We start from the raw sequence: 14,044 nt of genomic DNA on the forward strand, positions 1-14,044 counted from the left end.
CCACATCCCTAACAATCACCAAGTAACAACGATTAAATAGCCTGAATATTTCCTCAATCAAGCCTATTTTTCTTCATTTCAAGTGCCCAGCAACCTAGCTCAAAATATTATCTCTTGCATTCATACTTGTCTATTATTCTACCACAAGACAGCCGAAGTGACCTTATGTAACACAAATATTATGTCACCCTCTTGCTGCAAATACTTCAATGACTCGTTTCTGCCACTTAGGCAAAGCCCAAAGTTTTTACTGTGGCGTGCCAAGTATAATATATTCTTGTGGCCTGACTCCTACCGTCCACACTCACACTCAGCCCCCTTTGCAACCAGCCCAGGTAGGTACCACTTCTGATTGCTTTCTGTGTTCTTCACATTCATAATTTCCTTTGCATTTCTAAGACTAAATTTTCTTTTTTTACACAGGCCCTCAGAAACAAGACTGCCTCTATAGAGGACAATTTCCCTTGCCTTATAAAAAAAATTACATTACAGGAAAATAGCCTCTCCCTATTCAATAAAGCAGGCTGAATATGTTCCAACTATACACTGCAATTCTCTTTGATTACATTTCAGTAATGTACTCAGTATCAATCTTGTTCACTAGATTGAAAGCTCTGTGAAGACAGGGACCATGTCTAGCCTATACAACAATGTATATTTCCAGTCACTTGTCTAGTATCTGGCTTAGAGTACTTTAAAAATATTAACAAGTAATGAATATAGGAGCTAAAGATAATTATAATGACTTCTGTTTGTACATATTTTTGAAAATTTCAAACCAATTTATAATCTATTACCTTATTTTTCATAAGACATAAGTATCATGTATCGTTTTCCGTATTTTAATAGTGAACTAAAGTTTAGTGAGTCTGTGATATATGTACAGTCACACACAATAATTAGTAAACCTGAAATTGGATCTCATATCTCCTTACTCCAAAGCCATTGATTGTTTTTCTCCTTTAGCAGACTGTGTATTACATTAACAGTCATGTATATAGATTAGCATATGAGAACTTACAGAGCCATGAATTTGCCAGCAGTTCTATCACACACATACATACACACACTCACACATGCAGGCATGCACACTTGCACGTACTTGACAGTGATTTACCCAAAAAATATTCCATAGGTGCAAAATGGAACAAAGAGTAGCAGTGAGGGAAATATCTAGCAATCAATTTTAAAGACTTTCTTGAACATCAAAGGGATAAAAATATAGTAAGATAGAATGGAAAAAGTGTTTCAGGAATTGAGTAGAGCACAAAACACAAGAAAGCACGTGTATGTTACATACATGATATACAGAAGCACACATAGGCTTTTCTCTGAAACCTGACCAGTGCCCAGTGTACCACAGAGGGTGTGTAGCTTCACATCCAGTGTTTAAACTTTGACTCAGAAGCGATCTGACTTCTTGTGTTAACATAGATCCTTAGTACACATCCAAAAAGTAATTCTTAGATTTTCAGTTTATCAAAGAGATTTAAAGGGCGAGAGGAAAATAGGTAAACAGGTATTCATCTCTTTCTGTTAAAGCTCTACCAGTAAATTCATTGAAATATAAAAGCTTCTCAGGGCACTGAATAGATTCTCCTCTCTCCCGAATCACATATGTATGTATGTGTCTGTGTGTGTGTGTGTATATATATATCTATATAGATATATATATATCCTAAATTGATCATTGAATTGATCTAAATCAATCTAAATTGAATTGCTATTTTTTCTGTACCACAGTATGCAGTCAATAACCTCCCTTTCAACACTCTCCCAGAGCCAAATCCATTTATACATTAGGGCTTGCTAACCTTGACTAGGTGAAGTAACAAAAAGATTCGTCTTGCTACATTCTTCAAATCCTTTTCTATTGATTAAATCAAAGATAATTTTTACCACTTGAGAATTATGCCTGCGGTAGTTGACTCAAACAATATGTGTATCAAAATACATGAATTTCAATACCTTTGTGTTCCCTAGGATTTTAGACCTATGTTTGTCCATGTTATCCTTACCTAATATTACCTAATATCCCATACCTAGAAAGATAAAAGGACAAAAGGAAGTCCAATCTTTCCAAGATTTGTGATAAATACTCTGGCTGTTCTCATTCATTGGCACAGCCTTAGATTTTTGAAATGACAAATGTTTCTAATTTATTTGCTGAGAAACCTTTTGCTTCACCAAGTGTGCCACCAGGGATATGGAAACCTGCCAAGCTCTCTCCATGTCCTACTTCAAGAAACATCTTTAAAGCCATTACATAACCTCAAGTGTGCCTCTGAAACCCCCTTATCCAGACAACACACATGGCGATTCTAGGACTCTAAGTGGAATATCTGAGGCTTCTTTCTTTGTTTTTTGACTGTTGAAATAATTATATTCCAAAAATACTCAGATTTCATGGGTTTGTTTTCATTTTATCATTATAATATCTGAAAGCCTGCAACTGTTACACATGGTTTGATTTGCTATCAGTACAAGGAAACCAGTTTATCCTCATGACGATCAATGGACTGCTATTTGGAAAAACCCCCTTCTGGTCTTTAATGCTGCTATTATCATACCAGCAATCAAAACACACAGAAATCAAGAAGGAAAGCATGATGCCTGGTACCAAGAAGAAGCTTATTAAATATTTCTAAGTTCTGCTTTTAGACAAGTTATTTATTTTAAGAACAAATGCTCAAATGCTTAAAATGTTCCCTTCTCTCTCTGCACATTGTTTCCAAGAATTTTCATCTACTGACTTCAAAGAGACTTCAAAGGGTTTCTATGAATGATTTCTAATATAAACCTTTATCCTGGATGTAGTTCCTAACTGCTTAATGATCTACCAATCTTTAACTAACACTCAACTTGTCTAAGGCAGAATTTGGAAATACTTATTAAACTCCTACTCTGTACCAGACAGTGCTCTCTTTCTTGATTTCTTGTTTTGATTAATTGTGTTTTCATTCTCTCAGTTTTGTACCTTCGAATCATCCTTAATTTCTCCTTTCTTTTCTTCTGTATTAAACATTTCACATCTTCACCTTCCTTCTTTTACCATGCACTCAATCTAGTTCAGATCCTTGCCATCTCCTAGGAGTATTACTGAAAGTAATACTACATGAAAGTACAGTATTTCCAGATATCTTTCTTCTACAATCATTTATTCAACAAATACTTATTAAATGTCGGCAATGTGCTAGGTACTGGCCTATATGCTAGGAAATAACAGTGAGTAAAAGAATTCTGGTCACTGATCTAATGAATTCACTGGATTATGAGGGAGATGAATATTAAATAAAAAGTTTTTCAAATAAATCTGTAATTGCACATTATGATAATTGCTATATAAGAAAATATTAGTGCTTTATCACTTTATGTATTGACACTTACATTAAATATCCTGATTAATTTTCTAAAAGGTATGTCCATTCCCCTGTTCTAGAAGCCTCACTGCATCTACATTTTCAACAGCAATATTTCCAGCCCATGTTCCTGGGCTGTATTTTCCTCCAGGAAATAAGCAGTGTGCATTAGCATATTAAGGGCTCAGAGGGATCTTGTGATAAAGAATTATGTTTATCTTTGTTCAAACCAGTGTTTCCTAAAGCACTTTTTTAAAAAATTAAAAAGTTAAAAATTTTATCACTATAATTAGAATTTAGTATTCTGAATCAAACATTTTAGGAAAGGCTAGTCTACAAGATTATTTAGCTTGACATTCAAGCTGTTTTCAACCTAACTTTTCAGCTCTTTTACTTCGACAAGTGTGTTTTTCCAATTCTATGTTCTAGCTTACACCACTCCCAATACTGAATGTTCCTTATCCATTTTCTTCATCTAAACTCATCCAACCAATCTATGGTAACACCTTTATTTCTTTATAAATCATGTTGAATGATTTTATTTGTTGGCTATCATAATTTGTTTGCAGATCTTAAAACGTCATAGTACCAGATATAACAAAAATCTGTGAATTGGAACTTCTTGGAATAATAAATGGAATATTTTATTTTACTCTTTATTTCCTTGCCTACTAGTCACAGTGTGTGCTGTTAGAAAAACATTCACAGAATATGAGTTCGGATCACATGGGAAATCAAATTTTTCTTTATAAAGTCTTCTCTAGCTGTTACACACTATAAATAAGGCTGCTTTCCTTGGCTTCCTTCTCCTTACCATTTATATTGTCATCTTAACACTAACTACCCTAAAAAACATGACCTAAGGATTAGAGAAGCGATCTGGAAAAAAAATCTATTGAGAGAAGTTTTGTAGTAAGTGATGGCCTATAGAAGCTTACTCAAAATTTCTCCTTATTGTCTCACATAGATGAATAAAAATATTTTACTACTTCTATCCTTTTCTGTCCACACATCCTGTATTGGAATTTTTATCTATTGATTTACTTAAATATGTAAATATAACTATAGAAGACAGTAAAAAGCAAACTTCAGCATTAGATTAAAAATAGCTCAAGTTCAGGGAAAAGTTCTAATTCTTTAAAAAACTGCTTAGTTATATTTCTTAAAGAAAGTTGCTTTCAGGCCAAGTTGTGAACCTCAGCCAAGATTAGTATGAAGAAACAAATTTCTTAGCATTAGGACACTCTCAAAGATTTAACTTTCTTAAGGTGATAAACTAAAATAATCAGTTTCTAGGAATAGCATCTGAAGACTTGTTTATATAGAGATACAGAGTAAGAGAATAGAATGGAAATAGTCATACATAAGCTATTGATTACTAGAAAGTTAGGTTCAGTTGGAACCTTAGTCTAATCATTTATCTCACCCTTGAAGAAATTATTCAGATGATGGTTTTATACCTTAATATCTCCTGAATTATTTTTATACTGTGGTATAAGAGAATGGTTTATGTTCTTAATGATGACTGAGTTATTAAGAAAAGATCTGTTATTCAGCATGATTTACTGGACAGCCAGAGATATGTATAATGCATTTAGATGTAGTTTAATTAAATATTTTACTTAATGAAAATCTGGGTATATGATCAGCAATATTTATTTTTGTAAAGTATCAACTTATGTGAAACCCTTCACATCCTCTTGAGTAAAAGCTTTAGTAGGAGTTAGTAAGAAAGTATTTTGCATGCAGTTGTCTTGTTTCAGGGATTCCTTGTCTTTTGTGATGGTTACACAATGTCAATATGGTGCCCTTCGCAAGACATGATAAAAGACCTAGAATTTTGATCTGATATAGACAGATGGAAGACAGCATTTTTAAATAGTATTTCATGCTGCTTTATACTCATTCTTCAATCATAACTATAGATAACTTCTAATATTATCTATCTTTATTGATATTTTAATTAATGCTAATGATGGTTGCACTTGTGCCTTCAGGACAGAGAAAATGCTGCAATTCTGAAACTCAGCTAAATAAACAGGGCTTGTAATGATAATCTTTTAATCAATTAAGTTGCTTTGGGTATAAATCTAGGCAGTTACTTTATAATTAGAAAGATTTTAAGAGAGTCATGAAACATATAAACCTACTTGATGTCACCCTAAGGCTGAAAAAAGAGTTAATATAAAAGGAAAATTAATTTAAGAAGCTTTCTGCAAGGAAGTTAAAGACATGTGATAATGCACTCAGAGATTTAATAATTGTTAAATGAAATGTTCATGAAAGTTAACATGGCAGAATCAGACTCATTTTAAAATGGAACTACTTTGTTATGATTGAGATTTTTTTCATTGTTAGCCTGTGATACGAGATTAAAAGTGCAATTTCACACAACAAATTAAAACATCTTGAGTATTTAAATACTTACCTTTATTCATGTAAGTAATAAATACTATATATGTGATTTTTGCTGTTTGTTTATATTCTTACTGAATTAAGTTATTTAAGAAATGGTGAAAGGCAACAGGATTTGAGAAAATTAAGAAAATAAAATCAGGAGCAAAGTTCTGCAAAGAGAATTAGGGAAGGTTTTCAAAAGTTAAGAGAGCTCTTGGAATGAAAGAGCCTACCTAAATGATGGGGTCCTTTTGGTAGACAGAGTATATTTCACAAAGATCACAGTGCTATCAGAGTAAACATTTTAAAAATTCAAATCTAAACACATGTAAAATTCTTCATAGTCCCTCTGCTACATTCACTATCAATCTTGTATGGCTGAGTCCAGAATATACAAGCCTCTGCCAAAATACACAGTCTCCTTCCAAACCACACTCACGCCTTACGTTCCATGCTTCTGTGCCTTTGTATTTCCTGTTCTCCTGACCTCTCTTTTTAGGTAATTTCTTCCTTATCATTTTCAACTATACTCAGGGATTATCCTTGTAGAAGAATTTTCCTCTGCTATCCCTGTTATAAATGAATTGTATCCTCCTAAAATTCACATGTTGAAGTTCTAACCTTAAGCACCTCAGAATTTGAAAATAAGGTTGGTGCAGGTATAATTAGTTCAGATGAATTCACACCAGAGTAGGTTAGGACCATACTCTAATATGACTGGTATTCTTATAAAAAGAAGACCATGTGAAGAGAGAGATGCACACAGAGAAAAGAGGTGAAGGTACATGGAGAAGACAACCATCTATAGGCCAAGGAGACAGTTCTGGAACAGATCCATCCCTAACAGGCTTCCAAAGGAATCAACACTGACAAGACTTGATTTAGTATTTCTAACCTCCAGAATTATGAGACAAATTTCTTTTGTTTGGGCCATCTAGTTTGGGGTCTTTGTTAAAGGAGCCCTAGCAAACTAATACAACCCCCTTCTTTGCTTTCTGTTCAAAAGTTAGGTGGTTTTTCTCCAATGTCTATAAAACTCAGGGCCCAATAAGGCAAACACTTATTACAATTGTTCTCTTGCCAATCTCTTGAGTTAGTGAGAGTTCTTAATTAGACCATAAACTCTGTCTTTTGTTGCTGTTGTCCTCCTAATCCAAGACAAATATGCAATATGAAATTCTCTTTGTACAGTTTAATGAATAGAGGCAAAAATGGAACTTTTGCTTGGTCTTAAATTCACCAACTGTCTGAAGAGTTAAAACTGCAATTTCAGGTGCAGCTAAAATTGTCCAACAAAAGTATAAAGTTAGACACTCTGAAGAAAAACATCTGTGACATCACAAAAAGAACAAAATGGATAGGTTACCCCCTCATCTCAGAAATAAATATCCTGGAAAAGAAATGACAATGTCTTTCATCAATACACATTGTAAGTATAATAAGTATAATAAACTACTTGAACCTAAAAATTTAAACCGAAGACTTAAATAAGAATTTCAGATGTGTCTTGAAAAATTGATATGGTGGTTATCATTGAAAATTGATGGGCATATCTTGTTTAGAAGGAGCAGTTCTAATAGAAAAAAGAGAGCACTATATGTCAGTATAGACATCCTAAACTGATAATGGAAATAGATTGAAGAACATTTGAAAGAGAATAGAAATACAAATTATATTAACTTGAAAATACACTATTAACCACCAGATCATGTGAAATATATCTGAGTGATATTTTTCTAATGAGCATTATTATACTGGCAGAGAGAAAAAACAAGAATGAGAAAAGAACTGTTTAAACATTGTAGGCACATAATGCTGCTCAATCAAAATATTGTTACTTAAAATCTCCCTTGTTATTTTCTTCAGAATTTAAAAGTAATGCATATTTATTATTAAGAATTTGGAAGACATAAAAGAGTGGAATAAAATTCACTACATTCATATCTTTAGGTCCCACTACATTCCCATCATCCAGAAATCTATCTATCTATAGTCTAATCTATCTATACACAATCTATAGTGTATCTGTCTAATCTATCTATAGTATAATCTAAACTAAACAAATTGGAGTATTTTCTATCACTCATTTAAGGTTACACTCTAAATACATGCATACATACATGTACACACATTCACAAACATACAACAAACATGTATAGTATTAAAATTAAACATGTAAGGGAATGAGTCAAGATGGCGGAGAAGTAGCAGGCTGAGACTACTTCAGGTAGCAGGAGATCAGCTAGATAGCTTATCTAAAGATTGCAAACACCTACAAATCCAACAGGAGATCAAAGAGAAGAAGAACAGCAATTCTAGAAACAGAAAATCAACCACTTTCTGAAAGAACTCTACGGAAAGCTCTCAGGGAACAAAAGCTCCTGAAAGCAAACCCTAGCGGATTACTCAGCCCGGCCCCTGGTAAGGGCGGTGCAATTCCGCCTGGGGCAAAGACATTTGAGAATCACTACAACAGGCCCCTACCCCAGAAGATCAACAAGAAATCCAGCCAGGACCAAGTTTACCTACCAAGGAGTGCAGTTTCAATACCAAGGAGAGTGGCGGAATTCCAGAGGAAGAGAAAGCAAAGCACAGAACTCATGGCTTTCTCCCCATGATTCTTTAGTCTTGCAGTTAATTTAATCTTTTTTTCTTTTTCAATTTTTTCTCTTCTTCTGCTAAATTTTTTTAACTTTTACCCTTTTCTTTTTTAAAATTTTTTAACTAGTTTATCTAATATATATATATATATATTTTTTTTTTTTTTACTTTTTATATTTTTCTTTATTCGTTTTCTTTTTTTAATTGTTTCTTTTTTTTTTCTTCTTTTCTTTCTGAACCTCTTTTTATCCCCTTTCTCCCCCATCACGATTTGGGATCTCTTCTGATTTGGTTAAAGCATATTTTCCTGGGGTTGTTGCCATCCTTTTAGTATTTTACTTGCTCCTTCATATACTCTTATCTGGACAAAACGACAAGGTGGAAAAATTCACCACAAAAAAAGAACAAGAGGCAGTACCAAAGGCTAGGGACCTAATCAATACAGACATTGGTACTATGTCAGATCTAGAGTTCAGAATGACGATTCTCAAGGTTCTAGCCAGGGTTGAAAAGGGCATGGAAGATATTAGAGAAACCCTCTCAGGAGATATAAAAGCCCTTTATGGAGAAATAAAAGAACTAAAATCTAACCAAGTTGAAATCAAAAAAGCTATTAATGAGGTGCAATCAAAAATGGAGGCTCTCACTGCTAGGATAAAGGAGGCAGAAGAAAGAATTAGCGATATAGAAGACCAAATGACAGAGAATAAAGAAGCTGAGCAAAAGAGGGACAAACAGCTACTGGACCACGAGGGGAGAATTCGAGAGATAAGTGACACCATAAGACGAAACAACATTAGAATAATTGGGATTCCAGGAGAAGAGGAAACAGAGAGGGGAGCAGAAGGTATGTTGGAGAGAATTATTGGAGAAAATTTCCCCAATATGGCAAAGGGAACAAGCATCAAAATCCAGGTGGTTCAGAGAACCCCCCTCAAAATCATTAAGAATAGGACCACACCCCATCACCTAATAGTAAAATTTACAAGTCTTAGTGACAAAGAGAAAATCCTGAAAGCAGCCTGGGAAAAGAAGTCTGTAACATACAATGGTAAAAATATAGATTGGCAGCAGACTTATCCACAGAGACCTGGCAGGCCAGAAAGAGCTGGCATGATATATTCAGAGCACTAAATGAGAAAAACATGCAGCCAAGAATACTATATCCAGCTAGGTTATCACTGAAAATAGAAGGAGAGATTAAAAGCTTCCAGGACAAACAAAAACTGAAAGATTTGCAAACACCAAACCAGCTCTACAGGAAATATTGAGAGGGGCCCTCTAAGCAAAGAGAGGGCCTAAAAGTAGTAGATCAGAAAGGAACAGAGACAGTATACAATAACATTCACCTTACAGGCAATACAATGGCACTAAATTCAGATCTCTCAATAGTTACCCTGAATGTTAATGGGCTAAATGACCCAATCAAAAGACACAGGGTATCAGAATGGAAAAAAAAAAAACAAAACCCATCTATATGTTGCCTACAAGAAACTCATTTTAAACCCGAAGACACCTCCAGATTTAAAGTGAGGGGGTAGAAAACAATTTACCATGCTAATGGACATCAGAAGAAAGCAGGAGTGGCAATCCTTATATCAGATCAATTAGATTTTAAGCCAAAGACTATAATAAGAGATGAGGAAGGACATTATATCATACTCAAAGGATCTGTCCAACAAGAAGATCTAACAATTTTAAATATCTATGCCCCTAACGTGGGAGCAGCCAACTATATAAACCAATTAATAACAAAATCAAAGAAACACATCGACAATAATGCAATAATAGTAGGGGACTTTAACACTCCCCTCACTGAAATGGACAGATCATCCAAGCAAAAGATCAACAAGGAAATAAAGGCCTTAAATGACACACTGGACCAGATGGACATCACAGATATATTCAGAACATTCCATCCCAAAGCAACAGAATATACATTCTTCTCTAGTGCACATGGAACATTCTCCAGAATAGATCACATCCTCAGTCCTAAATCAGGTCTTAACTGGTATCAAAAGATTGAGATCATTCCCTGCATATTTTCAGACCACAATGCTCTGAAGCTAGAACTCAATCACAAGAGGAAATTTGGAAAGAACCCAAATACATGGAGACTAAACAGCATCCTTCTAAAGAATGAATGGGTCAACCAGGAAATTAAAGAAGAATTGAAAAAATTCATGGAAACAAATGATAATGAAAACACAACAGTTCAAAATCTGTGGGACACAGTAAAGGCAGTCCTCAGAGGAAAATATATAGCAGTACAAGCCTTTCTCAAGAAACAAGAAAGGTCTCAAGTATAAAACCTAAACCTACACCTAAAGGAGCTGGAGAAAGAACAAGAAAGAAACCCTAAACCCAACAGGAGAAGAGAAATCATAAAGATCAGAGCAGAAATCAATGAATTAGAAACAAACAAACAAACAAAAAAAAAAACAATAGAACAAATCAATGAATCTAGGAGCTGGTTCTTTGAAAGAATTAAATAAGATCGATAAACCCCTGGCCAGACTTATCAAAAAGAAAAGATAAAGGACCCAAATAAATAAAATCATGAATGAAAGAGGAGAGATCACAACTAACACCAAAGAAATACAGGCTATTATAAGAACATACTATCAGCAACTCTAGGCCAACTCTATTTTATTTTTTACATCAGAATGTTGGTGTAATGCAAGACTGTCCCCAAAGCCAAAATAACTTAGACTCAAAGTAACTGAGTTCTATCAAACAGCAAAATTCCTCTTAACCATGCATAGGTAAGTGATTTTGCTTTAGATAGTTGGCCCTGAACAAAAATCACACAACTATACAAGCAAAGTGGAACCAGGAAAGACAAAGTTTAAAAATAACAGAACCACCAGCAAAAGAACCCTAATGTATTCCTTACTTATATCTGCTAAGGATGTAGAGATGCTTTCATTTGCATTATCTCAATTAAGCCTCAGGACAAGGCCTTTAATATCACTGTAAGGCCTGACAAAAGCAAGAAAAGAATTTAGCACGGAGTAAAGAAGCAACTGAGTACTAGGGTAAAAATTCACGTAAGAAATAATTAGGTAAACTCTACGCCAACAAATTTGACAATCTGGAAGAAATGGATGCATTCCTAGAAACATATAAACTACCACAACTGAACCAGGAAGAAATAGAAAGCCTGAACAGACCCATAACCAGTAAGGAGATTGAAACAGTCATCAAAAATCTCCAAACAAACGAAAGCCCAGGGCCAGACGGCTTCCCGGGGGAATTCTACCAAACATTTAAAGAAGAACTAATTCCTATTCTCCTGAAACTGTTCCAAAAAATAGAAATGGAAGGAAAACTTCCAAACTCATTTTATGAGGCGAGCATCACCTTGATCCCAAAACCAGACAAGGATCCCATCGAAAAAGACAACTACAGACCAATATCCTTGATGAACACAGATGCACAAATTCTCACCAAAATACTAGCCAATAGGATTCAACAGTACATTAAAAGGATTATTCACCGTGACCAAGTGGGATTTATTCCAGGGCTGCAAGGTTGGTTCAACATCCGCAAATCAATCAATGTGATACAACACATTAATAAAAGAAAGAACAAGAACCATATGATACTCTCCATAGATGCTGAAAAAGCATTTGACAAAGTACAGCATCCCTTCCTGATCAAAACTCCTCAAAGTATAGGGATAGAGGGCACATACCTCAATATTATCAAAGCCATCTATGAAAAACCCACTGCAAATATCATTCTCAATGGAGAAAAACTGAAAGCTTTTCCGCTAAGGTCAGGAACACGGCAGGGATGTCCGTTATCACCACTGCTATTCAACATAGTACTAGAAGTCCTAGCCTCAGCAATCAGACAACAAAAGGAAATTAAAGGCATCCAAATCAGCAAAGAAGAAGTCAAACTATCCCTCTTCACATATGATATGATACTATATGTGGAAAACCCAAAAGACTCCACTCCAAAACTGCTACGACTTGTACAGGAATTCAGTAAAGTGTCAGGATATAAAATCAATGCACAGAAATCAGTTGCATTTCTCTACACCAACAACAAGACAGAAGAAAGAGAAATTAAGGAGTCAATCCCATTTACAATTGCACCCAAAACTATAAGATACCTAGGAATAAACCTAACCAAAGAGGCTAAGAATCTATAGAAAACTATACAGAAAACTATAAAGTACTCATGAAAGAAATTGAGGAAGACAAAAAAAAATGGAAAAATGTTCCATGCTCCTGGATTGGAAGAATGAATATTGTGAAAATGTCTATGCTACCTAAAGCAATCTACACATTTAATGCAATTCCTATCAAAGTACTATCCCATTTTTTTCAAAGAAATGGAACAAATAATCTTAAAATTTATATCACTTTGTGAAGATAATGAAATATTCTATTGTGAATATACCTACCAATTTATTTGACCAGTCTATATTATCTTATAAATTTATAAATTTGTAGCCTAAATTTATATTAAATATATGAATTTATAAATTTATAAAATCTTATACATTTCCTATCATAAATTTTCCAGTCTTTTTCTTATCTTACAAATGTATACGTTTGCCATTTTCCCCAATTATAACTAATGCCTTGGTAAACAATTTCAAATACAAGTTCTTATGCATTTACTAGGTGAAAAGGATTTAAATATTTTTACACTTCTTCATAAATATTGCAAATTTGCTCAATTATTGTACTAATTAATACTACACAGAGTATCACATATGAATACTTATTTCCTTGCATAGCAGATGTTATCAGTTTATTTTCAATCATTGTCAGTTGGATAGATAAAAGTATAATTTGAAGTATTTATAATCTTTTCCTTTATTTCCTCCTTCTTTAATTTATGCTTATAAAATCAGTTCTTTGAATGAACTTAACTCAATGGCTTACAAATAGGAAACAATTTATTTTTCACCAATCACTGTCTTTAAATATCATCTTTGGGAACTCCCTTTTCCCCTCTTGGATAAGGGATTCTGCCAATTCTATAGCTTTCTCATTTTTTAGTCACAGAAACAGTCTCCTTTAGATAATTAGTCTCATTCTCAGGTATAGTTGCAGAACAATGTGTGAATAAATTTCCAGATATTTTTGCTAAGTCTCTGATTGGCCATGGTTTTTGAACATGTGGGTCCACCTCAACAGAATGATATAAATGACTATAAAGGATACATCTTTATACATGAAGGGTTAATAGAATTTAATGTCCCACTTGATTGTGTTTTCATGAAAGGATTTTTATAATAACAGGAATAAATGGGGAAGAAAAAATTCCAAGATTTTGTTCTCCATTGTCATTAATATATCCCTTCAAATGGAAATGCCTCTTGATAACACTTCTGTTAACTGACCTGGAATTTTGCACCAACCTTAAATCAAGAATATTTACTTTTCTTATGAATATAGAATGCCACAGAGCAAATAATTCTTACAGTAATATAAATTCAATGTTTTACTTTGTTTCATGAACCCAGTTAGAGTTCAATTCACCTCTAGCAATTATAGTGATATAAACATATGAATGTGGTCAGAACAAATCTTTCTTCTATTTCACATTTTCTCGATGTATGTAGAACAAAACAAGGTATGGCAATGAGCATCAATGGAGACAAAATGCACCTAGTTGCTCAGTGAGTAGCAACAACTGTCTTCATAGACTGGCTCTGAATCAAG

General features: G+C 34.0%; 1 protein-coding gene across 6 annotated transcripts in view; it reads right to left on the reverse strand.

Moving 5' to 3' along the window:
• LRRC7 (leucine rich repeat containing 7) overlaps window positions 1-14,044 on the reverse strand; it is a 575,277-nt gene that overhangs the window by 350,921 nt on the left and 210,312 nt on the right. The gene's annotated exons all lie outside the window — the stretch shown is intronic.

Source organism: Lutra lutra, chromosome 4 (assembly GCF_902655055.1).
Source record: "Lutra lutra chromosome 4, mLutLut1.2, whole genome shotgun sequence".
Classification (NCBI taxonomy): Eukaryota; Metazoa; Chordata; class Mammalia; order Carnivora; family Mustelidae; genus Lutra; species Lutra lutra.